At 35.4% G+C, this 12,631-nt stretch overlaps 1 protein-coding gene across 1 annotated transcript in view; it reads right to left on the reverse strand.

The window, feature by feature from the left end:
- ZNF804A (zinc finger protein 804A) overlaps window positions 1-12,631 on the reverse strand; it is a 350,603-nt gene that overhangs the window by 52,365 nt on the left and 285,607 nt on the right. The gene's annotated exons all lie outside the window — the stretch shown is intronic.

Raw genomic sequence — 12,631 nt, forward strand, 5'->3', positions numbered from 1 at the left:
TAATTAGTAGCTTTAAAATAAACATGTAATAAGATTATGAAATATTTTAGAATATCTTTATTTTCTTACCCTTCATTGGTGAAATTTAGTCCCTCAGGGCTATTACAGGCCATGTCTGAGTAAAGGTTTGGGAAAGTATAAATTTAATTTATAAAAGTTTAAACACTTACATTTGAAAAGTTAACATTTGATGTGTATAATGATCCTAGCAATTTGCAGACTTAATAAAAATGATTATATGATATACTTCTACAACAAAATAAATTAATCTTACAAGCATATAAACTCAGTGCTTGAAAATTTAGGGTGTAAATTAATAAATACTTCTATAATGATCTAAGCTTTAAAACAATAACTGAATATATAAACGATTAGCAATTTACTTTGAGTCCTAAGTAGGTTAGGACTCATATTAAAGCAAGTTATCTTACCAAATTTTTCATATATCAGGGAGCAAACACATTTAAAAAGTATTATCAACAGATACATATGTTATTTTTACATGATAATGTTTTCTAATTTTTAGAATGAGAATATTTTAATATATAATTGTAGACAATGTCTTTTATATATTAAATTGAAAATAAAAGATTAAATATCTTCAAGTGACTATCACAGCTTATTTTACAGAGTGTTTCTAAACTTTAGGTGTGATAAATGTTTATCCAGTTACAGTGGAAAAATATGATACATTATTTTTAACTCAAAAGTTTAGCCTCTAGCCTTCCTTTATATAATTTTTGCTTTATGAAAAAACAGTGAAACTATCAATATTGATTATAACACAGGCAATAATGAACAAAATATAATCATAAATACAACGAGGCAGAATTAAAACACCCTTTGATAAAGAGACACGAGGTAAGAACTTCAGGTTTGTGTGTATATCTGCTTTCAAACAAAGAACATGGCTGGGCGCGGTGGCTCACGCCTGTAATCCCAGCACTTTGGGAGGCCAGCCAGGTGAACCACCTGAGATCAGGAGTTCTAGACCAGCCTGGCCAACATGGCGAAACCCTGTCTCTACTAAAGATACAAAAAGTAGCTGGGCATGGTGGTGCGTGCCTGTAATCCCAGCTACTAGAGGGGATGAAGCAGGAGGTTCACTTGAACCTTGGAGGCGGAGGTTGAAGTAAGCCGAGATCATGCCACTGCACTCCACCCTAGGCAACAGAGCAAGACACCCTCCAAAAAAAACCCCACAAAAACAAAAACAAACAAACAAACAAAAAAACAATGTGAGGAATGGATTAGAAGGTGGAGGCAAATGCTTATGATATCTTTCCTCTTCTGTCATTTCTTACCCTCTCGCACTGAGCCCACATAGTCTTTCAACAACCCAAAAAATGCACATTACCCTTGTTTTTCTCTAACTCTAAGTGCTGACACACCATGGGGCTGGGCTCCGCTAAAATTACTGAACAAAGATTGGTATTTTAGGAATACTTTTCTCACCAAATATTTACTAGGTGAAAAAAATTTGAAAGAACATTGCTTTCTGTGTGACATATTAATATTCTTTGTACTAGAATCTCATTGAAAAGAGCAAAATTAGTGTGGAAACGTTGCTTTGATTTTCAAAACTAATAATTATAAAATAAACATTGATGAAGAGAAGAAAGGGAAGTTCCTGCAGAAAACCTATGCTACCCACGTATAAAAAATTCAGTAGTAAACTGTCAAATAGTGTTTTTTTTTCTCATTGTAATTTCTTTCTGTTATTTCCACAACTTGAGCACATCTTTCTAATATAAGCAGTTTTAGTTTTTCTAGAAATATGGATATCAGGTCATTTTTTGTTTTAGAATAAACACTGCAATGTCACTAATGGTTTGGTCAAGGTCATGCCACTTTATAATTTTAAATGAATGAGCTTTTAGAGAACTAAGAAAGACACTATTCCTCTTTAAAATGTAAATATTGTTAATCCTGGATAAAGTTAATTCTTTGTCGATTGTTAGGTATATAAAGAATCTGGACAAGCCTAACAAACAAAAAATACGTTTTCCATTAATTTAGCTTCAGTACCCTAGAGTCTAGGTAGAAAGAACATAGGACTGTGCTTTGAAATTAGAGAAAAAAGTGGACCCTTTGTCAAGTAGAGTGGAGGCTGAGAAAAAAGAATCACAGTAAGTGGTTCTCTACAGACCTGTAAACATCAGAAAAACTATGTCAAATAGACATGTTGAGTTTTTCTTTTTTACTCTGTAATTTCTTTCTATTATTTCCAAAGAGCAGAATGCAGTAAAATTTTATTAAGCATTCCAGTATGATTTTAACTAAGTTTAAGAGATGTCTGTAGAGCCCCCTGCCAACGTTGGTATAACGTAATGGAGTGGAAGATGTAACTGTCTGAAGCAGATACTCTGAGTTCAGATGCCCGGAGTAAAACCAGAGTATAGAGCAAGACTAAAGTGACAAAGAACAATTCGGGTAGCTTTGTAAATATTTAACCATATTTTAGAAATCATTGCAATACTTTGTTCATGGGACAGGAAAAATAAACTTCCTGCTGACAAGCATAGTGGGACCTATGGAGAACGTCAGCTTGGCATTAAAGAAAGGTAAATTTCCAAAGCCTGCAGAAACAAGGTTTCTGGCTTATATTAATTTGAATTTTTAATACAAGATCTAATTGTGGGAAATGGAGGAACTAAACCAAGATTGTGCTTATATTGCTTACTATTTTATCTTTTGTTCTCACAATGGTGGTATCCATGGTATAAAACCTCCTTGATTAAGTGTAGGTATCTGCGTTTGTGTGCAACATGTAATGTGTATAATATATGAATAACATAGATGTATAATATGTAATATATATTAGGCACATATGCTACCATGTAAATAATCTATATGTTATATGTAATATATAATGAACCAGATATTATAGAATATAAGTCAGATATAATAAAATATTTAAAGAATTATATACAAAACATCAATTTTTTAAACTGAAGTGAATTTTAAGGAATAATTAATTTTGGAAGGAAACAATTTATTCTCAAGGACTGTTATATTTAAATATGGTTACGATTAACCATTATTTAGTAACTAGAGTGAAGTATCTTGGAGAATTACAGTTACAAAATAGAAAATAAATATTTAGAATATATATGAGCAAAAATGGCTTCTTGCTATATATCCAGGGTTAATGAGATCTAAAGCCTCTATGTGCTTTCATTTTCTCTTTGCTTCTCTTATATTCTTTAGTGCCATTCAGTTCCAAGAAGCATTTGCTTCTAAGAAGCAGAAACTGAACTCATTTCACTTTTGTAGTCTTACTTGAACCTACTATGTGAATTACATTTGGACTGCAACATTGTTGATAGCTTTCCTTTAGGACTCCAGGGCAAATGAGCTTCTGCAGCCCACAGCAATGTCTGTGGTGAAAATAAAGTTGGGGGTTAACATCTAGCATTTCTTCTTGTCAACGAAATCATAAAAGCTTTTAGCAAATATTTTTGTTGAATAAGGCAACACATTTATATTTTTAAAAATTAATAGTCAGCTATGAAAAGAAGTGTTTTTAACATTATGTGGAGGATTTTGTTAGCAGATTTTTGTAACATGAATCATACTTTCTTGATTGGAACTGATCATGCTAATGATCTGACCATTATCTTTGGTTACCCCAAAGAATATTACTGAAGTGGTATCAACCTCTCTACATTAATATCTGCTTGTTTTACAAAAATATAAGCAGTTATCTTGGACTAAGTAAATAGGCAATGTTTTCCAAATTGTTACAAAAACACTTAGAAAAAATTTGAGCAGGTGTGAAAACGGGGGAATAATTGTATCATTTCATGTTTAAGTTTCCTACTTAGTAAAAACCATATGAAGAAAATGATTTTTGTATTAAGATATATGTTTCAATAGATTTTTAAATTTACTGTATTTTATGTGCCTTTCTGGTGTATGTTTGGGTACTATGTATTTAGTGAGGCATGCAATTGAATAAGAAGCAACATTAAGTAGCAGTGACAATGATTTTCCTATCAAAACGCATACACACAAATGTGTGTGTATGTGTGTAGGCGGCTTTAATACTCAGTAATATATATCTATATCTGTACTTTAAAAATATGCATGTTAACATGCATATTTTTAATATACTATAGCTTTAATATAAAAATTGTTTCAAATTTTTTTTTATTTCACTTTAAGTTCTGGGATATATGTGCAGAATGTGCAGGCAAGTGTTATTTTTATACTAGTAATTAAATTTTCCATCAAATGATTCACGGCACTTAAAAATATTTATTTTGACAATAGTAAAAATAAAATTGCTTATAGAAGGTCTGACATGTGTGACCATTTTGAAAATTGCTTTCTAAAAAATTAGTACATCAGGTCTCAATTAGATCATGGTACATTTTATAAAACAAAGAAAAATTAACATATTTTCTCTATTTCATATTCATTTTTAGGGTCTTAAAACACTGTTAGTACCCCAAAATTTAAATACCGAACTTAATTATCAGTAACTTAATTATCAGACTTAATTATCAGTACCCCAAAATTTAAATACTGAAAGAAACTCAAATCAAACAATAGGAAATGTTTAAGTAAAAAGAAAAAAAAAATACATGAAGAGAAATTGTGAATCCATTAACATGATTATTAAACAAATTTTGCAAAAACTAAAATACACGCTGTTGACAATGTTGGAGTGAATAATGTGGCGTGCAAAATAATGTCTGTCTAAAATATGCACACACACACAGAACAGAAAAATGGTTTTTTTTAGGGTAAAATAAACAGGTTTTTATTTTTCAGATCACAAACTTATACACACATACACAGAAACACTTTTCATAAAAAGTGAAAAGAAATAGCAATTCATGAAATGTAAATAGCTTTAAAATTTAGTCTTTGAACAAAATCAGTGTGTAAGAGCAATTTGATTTATTAAGAAAAGCAGAGGATAGGTTTTCTCTTCCCCTCTCATGTTCTAACTGTTCTACCATTTTTTTCTTCTTTTCATATGCCTCCAATAAGTAAAACAAAGAAACAACAACAACAAAAACAACAAAATTCCTGAGTTTCCAGTGCCTGAAACTCTGTTCTCTTTTTCTAGCCTGCATTTACAGCTTAGGAGTAGTTCTGGACTCCATGATTCTGACATAGTGATGTTTAAACTTTATAGCATTGCAGTATAGATTCAGGTAAAATTCTTCAAAGTTTGTATTCATCACTTTGGGATGAGATGTCTATTCTTAAAATACATACCAACAGAGAGATCAGAGAACCAGATTGAGCAAGGGATCTAAATAACAAGATGAATGCTTTAGTGGAGCCAAGGGCACAGCGTACCATATCCTGAAAATGGTTTCTGCATGTGCTTTTCAATAGTCACATATATATTACATCTCTTACACATTTGATTTTCAAAACCTAGGAAGAGAATAGAAATGAGTGGTAGAATTTGAGAATTAGGAAAAATTCATGGATAACTTCGCTTGAAATTCTGTTTTACTTCTCATATAAAATTTTATAATTACTTTCATGTGCTTTTTATCATAATTAAATAATCATATTTAAATATATCCCAAAGTAAATTCTATGCAGAATTATTTTTACATAGTAAAATTTTCTAAATTTTCCTTAAAAAATTTTTTTAATTTTTATTTTAGATTCAAGGGTACATGTGCAGGTTTGTAATATAGGTAAATTGCATGTAGAGGAGGTTTCTTATGGAGATTGTCTTGTAACCCAGGTAATAAGCATAGTATCAATAGGTAATTCTTCAACCCTTACCCTACTCCCACCCTCCACTCTCAAGTAGTCCCTGGTGTCTGTTTTTTCCTTCTTTGTGTCCATATATAATCAGTGTTTAGCTCCCTCTTATAAGTGACTTCATGTGGTATTTGGTTTTCTGTTCCTGTGTTAATTCACTAAAGATAGTAGCCTGATATGGTTTGGCTGTGTTCCCACTCAAATCTCAACTTGAATTGTATCTCCCAGAATTCCCATGTATTGTGGGAGGGACCAAGGGGGAGGTAACTGAATCATGGGGGCTGGTCTTTCCTGTGCTGTTCTTGTGATAGTGAATAAGTCTCACAAGATCTGATGGGTTTATCAGGGGTTTCCACTTTTGCTTCCTCCTCATTTTCTGTTGCTACCACCATGTAAGAAGTGTCTTTCACCTCCAACCATGATTCTGAGACCTCACCAGCCATTTGGAACTGTAAGTCCAAGTAAACCTCTTTTCTTTTCTCAATATCGATTATGTCTTTATCAGCAGTGTGAAAATGGACTAATACAGTAAATTGGTACCAACAATGGTTTTGTTGAAAAGATACCCGAAAATGTTGAAGCAACTTTGGAATTGGGTAACAGGTAGTTGGAAAAGTTTGGAGTGCTCAGAAGAAGACAGGAACATGTGGGAAAGTTTGGAACTTCCTAGAACCTTGTTGAATGACTTGGCCCAAAATGCCGATAGCAGTATGTACAATAAGGTCTAACCTGAGGTAATCTCAGATGGAGATGAGGAACCCATCGTGAACTGGAGCAAAGGTGACTCTTGTTATGTTTTAGCAAAGAGACTGGTGGCATTTTGCCCCTGCCCTAGAGATTTGTGGAACTTTCAACTTGAGAGAAATGATTTAAAGTATCTGGCAAAAGAAATTTGTAAGCAGCAAAGCATTTAAGAGGTGATTTGGATGCTGTTAAAGGCATTCAAGCTTATAAGGGAAGCAGAGAATATAAGTTTGGAAAATTTGCAGCCTGAGTATGTGATAGAAAGGAAAATCTCATTTCTGGGGAGAAATTCGAGCTTTCTGCAGAAATTTGCATAAGTAGCAAAAAGCCTTATGTTAATCCCCAAAACCACTTGGAAAATGTCTCCAGGCCATGTCAGAGACTCTCATGGCAGCCCTTCTCATCACAGGCCTGGAGGCCTAGGAGGAAAAAGTTGTTTTGTGGGCCAGGCCCTGGGTTCCCAAGCTGTGTGAAGCCTAGGGACTTGGGGACCTGTGTCCCAGCTGCTCCAGCCACAACTGAAAGGTGCCAACATACAGCTTGGCCTGTGGCTTTAGAAGGTGCAAGCCCAAGCCTTGGCAGCTTTCACATGGTGTTGAGTCTGCAGGTGCATAGGAGTCAAGAATTGAGGTTTGGGCACCTCCGCCTAGATTTCAGAAGTTGTATGGAAATGTCTGGATGCCTGGGCAAAAGTTTGCTGCAGGGGCAGGGCCCTCATGGAGAACCTCTGCTAGGGCAGTGCAGAAGGGAAATGTGGGATTGGAGCCCCCACGCAGAGTCCCTATTGGAGCACCACCTAATGGAGCTGTGAGAGATGGGCCACCATCCTCCAGATCCCAGAATGGCAGATCCACTGACAACTTGCACTGTGTGACTGGAAAAGCCACAGACACTCAATGCCAGCCTGTGAAAACAGCTGGGAGGGAGGGTGTACCCTAGAAAGCCATAGGGGCTGAGCTCCACAAGACTAAGGAAATCGACCTTTTGCATCAGCATGACCTAGATGTGAGACCTGGAGTCAAAGGAGATCATTTTGGAGCTTTAAGATTTTACTGCCCAGCTGGATTTCAGACTTGCACGAGCCTTGTAACTCCTTTGTTTTGGTCAATTTCTCCCATTTGGAATGGCTGTATTTACCCAATATCTGTACCCCATTGTATCTAGGAAGAAACTAGCTTGCTTTTGGTTTTACAGGCTCATAGGTGGAAGGCACTTGCCTTGTCTCAGATGAGACTTTCGACTGTGGACTTCTGGGGGATAATGATAAAATGAATTGAGACTTTGGGAGACTTTTGGAAAGGCATGATTAGTTTTGAAATGTGAGGACATGAGATTTGGAGAGGCCAGGGTTTGAATGATATGATTTGACTGTATCCCACCCAAATCTCAAGTTAAATTGTATCTCTCAGAATTCAGGCATGTTGTGGGAGGGATCCTCAAGGAGGTAATTAAACCGTGGGGCCCAGTCTTTCCTGTGCTGTTCTTGTGAAAGTGTGTAAGTCTCACAAGATCTGATGGGTTTACTGGGGTTTTCTGCTTTTGCTTGCTCCTCATTTTCTCTTGCCACTGCCGTGTAAGTAGTGCCTTTCACCTCCAGTCATGATTCTGAGACCTACCCAGCCATACAGAACTGTAAGTCCAAATAAACCTCTTTTTCTTCCCAGTCTCAGGTATGTCTTTATCAGCAGAGTGAAAACGGACTGATACATGGCCTCCAGCTCTTTCTATGTTGTTGCAAAGGCTATTATCTCATCCTTTTATGTGGTTGTGTAGTATTCCATGGTGTATATATACCATATTTTTTTAATCTAGTCTACTTTTGATGAGCATTTAGCTTGATTTCCTGTCTTGGCATTGCAAATAGTGCTGCGATGAACATATACATGTGTGTCCTTTATAGTAGAAGATTTATATTCCTTTGAGTATATACCCAATAGTGAAAGTGTTGGGTCAAAGGTTAATTCTGCTTTGAGTTCTTTGAGAAATCACCAAATTATTTTCCATGGTGGTTGAACTAATTTACATTCACACCAGCAGTGTATAAGTGTTCCCTTTTTTCAGCAACCTTGCTAGAACCTGTCATTTTTTGATTTTTAGCCTTTCTGACTAGTGTGAAATGGTGGTTTTTATTTGCATTTCTCTAATGATTAGTGATGTTCATTTTTTATATGCTTGGTGGCCATGTGTATATCTTCTTTTAAAAAGTGTCTGTTCATGTCTTTTGCCTACTTTTTAATGGGGTTGTTTGTTTTTGCTCTTGTAAATTGGCTTAACTTCCTTACAGATTCTGGATATTAGACTGTTTTCAGATATATAGTTGGCAAGTACTTTTCTTCTATTCTGCAGGTTGTCTGCTTCTTTGTTGACAGTTTATTTTGCCATGCAAATCTCTTTAGTTTAATTGGATCCCACTTGTCAATTTTTGGTTTAGTTACACTTGTTTGGGGGTCTTTATTGTGAAAACGTTGCCAGGGCCTATGTACAGAATGATCTTTATTTCCTTGGTTATCTTCCAGGGTTTTCATAGCTTTAGGCTATACATTTAAGTCTTTAATACATCTTTAGTTAATTTTTATATATGGCATAAAGAAGGTTGATTGTATGTGTGCAGTATTATTTCTGGGTTCTCTATTCTGGTCCATGGTTCTGTTTTTGTATCAGTACCATGGTGTTCTGGTTGCCATAGTTTTACATTATAGTTTAAAAAGGGATAATGTGATGCCTCCAGCTTTGATTTTTTTAATTAGGATTGCCTTGGCTATTTGGGCTCTTGTTTGGCTCCATATGAATTTTAAAATAGTTTTTTTTTTTTTTTCTAATTCTGTGAAGACTATCTTTGGTAGTTTGGTAGGAATTGCACTGAATCTGAAAGCTGCTTTGGAAAGTATGGCAATTTTAACAACATTGATTCTTCCTACGCATGAGAATGAAATATTTTTCCATTTGTGTATGTCATCTTTGACTTCTTTGAGCAGTGTTGTGTAATTCTCATTGTAAGATCTTTCACCTCCCTGGTTACCTATATTCCTAGGTATTTTATTCCTTTTGTAGTTATTGTGAACTGGGTTGTATTCATGATTTGGCTCTCAGCTTGTATGTTGATGTATGGAAATGCTATTGATTTTTGTACATTGAGTTTGTATCCTGAAACTTTGCTGAAGTTGTTTATCAGATCTAGGAGGTTTGGGGCAGAGACTATGGAGTTTTCTAGGTATGACATCATCTTGGCTGCATACAAGGATAGCTTGACTTTCTCTTTTGCTATCTGGCTGCCTTTTGCTTCTTTCTCTGGCCTGAATGCTCTGGCTACTAAAATACCTGCAGTGCTATATTAAATAGGAGTGGTGAATGAGTGCATCCTTGTCTTCTTCCTGATGTCAATGGGGATGTTTCCAGCATTTGCCCATTTAGTATGGTGTTCACTGTGGATTTGTGATAGAGCCCTCATTATTTTGAAATATGTTCCCTCAATCCCTGGTTTGTTGAGGGTTTTTAACATGAAGGGGTGTTGAATTTTATCAAATGCTTTTTCTTCATCTATTGAGATGATTATGTTTTTTTTTTTTTTTTGAGACGGAGTCTCGCTCTGTCACCCAGGCTGGAGTGCGGTGGCCGGATCTCAGCTCACTGCAAGCTCCGCCTCCCGGATTCATGCCATTCTCCTGCCTCAGCCTCCCAAGTAGCTGGGACTACAGGCGCCCGCCACCTTGCCTGGCTAGTTTTTTGTAGTTTTTAGTAGAGACGGGGTTTCACCGTGTTAGCCAGGATGGTCTCGATCTCCTGACCTCGTGATCCGCCCGTCTTGGCCTCCCAAAGTGCTGGGATTACAGGCTTGAGCCACTGCGCCTGGCCGGATTATGTGTTTTTTAGTTTTGGTTCTATTTATGTGGTGAATCACATTTATTGACTTACATTATGTTGAACCAGCCTTGCATCCCAGAGAAAAAGCCTAATTGATTGTGGTGGATTAGCTTTTTGATGTGCTGTTGGATTTGGTGCTAGTATTTTTGCATCTATTCAAAAGGATTTTGCATAGATGAGAATTTTTGCATCTATTTCATCAAGGATATTGGCTTGACATTTTCTTTTTTTTGTTGTGTCTCTGCCAGGTTTTGATATCAGGATGATGCTGGCCTCATAGAAGAGTTACAGAGGGATCTCTCCTCCTCATTCTTTTGTAATAATTTCAGTAGGAGTGGTACCAGTTCTTCTTTATATGCCTCATAGAATGTGGCTTTGAATATGTCTGATCTGGGTTTTTTCTGGTTGGTACCCTTTTTATTATTGATTTAATTTCAGAATTCATTATCGATCAGTTCAGGGATTCAATTTTTTCCTGGTTCAATCTTGGATGGTTGTATGTGTTTAGGCATTTGTCCATTACTTTTGGCTTGTGTGGACACAGATGTTTATAATAGTCTCTGAAGATCATTATATATTTATGTGGGGTCAGTAGTAACATCCTTTTTTTATTCCTGGTTGTGTTATTTCAGATCTTATCTCTGTTTTTCTTTGTTGGTCTGGCTAGTGATCTATCTTATTTATTCTTTCCAAAAACAAAATCATGGATTTGTTGCTCTTTTATGCAGCTTTTTATGTCTCAGTTTCTTTCAATTCAGCTCTGATTTCAGTTATTTCTTTTCTTCTGCTAGCTTCCTGGTTGGTTTGCTCTTATTCCTCTAGTTCCTTTAGCTGTGACATTAGGTTGTTAATTTGAGATCTCTCTAGTTTTTTAATGTGGGCATTTAGTGCTATAAACTTCCCTCTTAACACTGCCTTATCTCTGTCCCAGAGATTCTGGTATACTGCAACTTCTCATTAGTTTCAAAGAATTTCTTGATTTCTGCTTTAATTTCATTATTTACCCAAAGTCAATCAGGAGCAGGTTGTTTAATTTCCACGTAAGTATATGGTTTTGAGAAAGTTTCTTAGAATTGATGTCTACTTTTATTTCACTATTTTGTAAGAGTGTGGTTCATATTATTATTATTTTTTAATTTGCTGAGCATTGTTTTATATGATCGTGAGTATGTGCCATGTGAAAATGAGAAGAATGTATATAACGTTGTTTGGGGTAGCGTGCTCTATAGATATCTATTGGGTCAATTTGGTGAAATGTTCAGTTCAAGTCCTGAATATCTTTGTTAGTTTTGTACCTCGATGATCTGTCTAAATTGTCAGTGGGGTATTGAATTCTTCCAGTATTATGTTATGGTTATTGAAGTCTCTTTCTTCATATGTCTTTAGGAACTTTCTTTATGAATCTGGGTGTTTCTGTGTTGCATGTGTACATATTTAGCATGGCTAGATCTTCTTGTAATCATCTTGTTGATATTAGCCCTATACCATTATATAATATCCTTCTTTGTCTTTTTTGATATTTGTTGTTTTAATGTCTGTTTTGTCTGAAATTAGAATAGGAATCCCTACTTTTTTCTGTTTTTCCTTTGCTTGGTACATTTTTCTCCATTCCTTTTCCTTTGAGTGTATGGGTGTCAGTGCATGTGAGATGGGTCTCTTGAAACCAGCATACCATTGGGTCTTACTTTTTATCCAACTTACAATGTTGTGCCTTTTAATTGGGGCATTTAGCTTATTTACATTCAAGTGTAGTATTGATATGTGAAGATTTGTTCCTGCCATGATATTGCCAGATGTTATATATAGACTTGTTTATATGGATGCTTTGCAGGGTTACTGTTCTATGTACTTAAGTGTGTTTTTGTAGTGGCTAACAATAGTGTTTCCTGTATGTTTAGCATTCCCTTGAGGACCTCCTGTAAGGCAGGTCTGGTGGTTATTTGGTCATTATGAAATTCCTTAGCATTTGCTTGTCTGAAAAATAATTTATTCCTCCTTTGTTTATGAAACTTGGCTTGGCTAGCTAGACTAACAAAGAAAAAACTCTTAGCAATTTTTTTCTTTCGGAATGCTGAATATAGACCTCTATTCTCTTCTAGCTTCTGGCGTTTCTGCTGAAAATTTGCTGTTAGCCTAATGGGGCTTCCATTATAAGTGAACTGCCGTATTTCTCTAACTGCCTTTAGTATTATAGTTTTTCTTTCATTTTAACCTTGGAGAATGTGATGACTATGTGTCTTGCAGATTGTTTTCTTATGTAATATCTTGTTCTCCACATTTCTGTAAT

The sequence above is a fragment of the Rhinopithecus roxellana genome, chromosome 14 (assembly GCF_007565055.1).
Source record: "Rhinopithecus roxellana isolate Shanxi Qingling chromosome 14, ASM756505v1, whole genome shotgun sequence".
NCBI lineage: Eukaryota > Metazoa > Chordata > Mammalia > Primates > Cercopithecidae > Rhinopithecus > Rhinopithecus roxellana.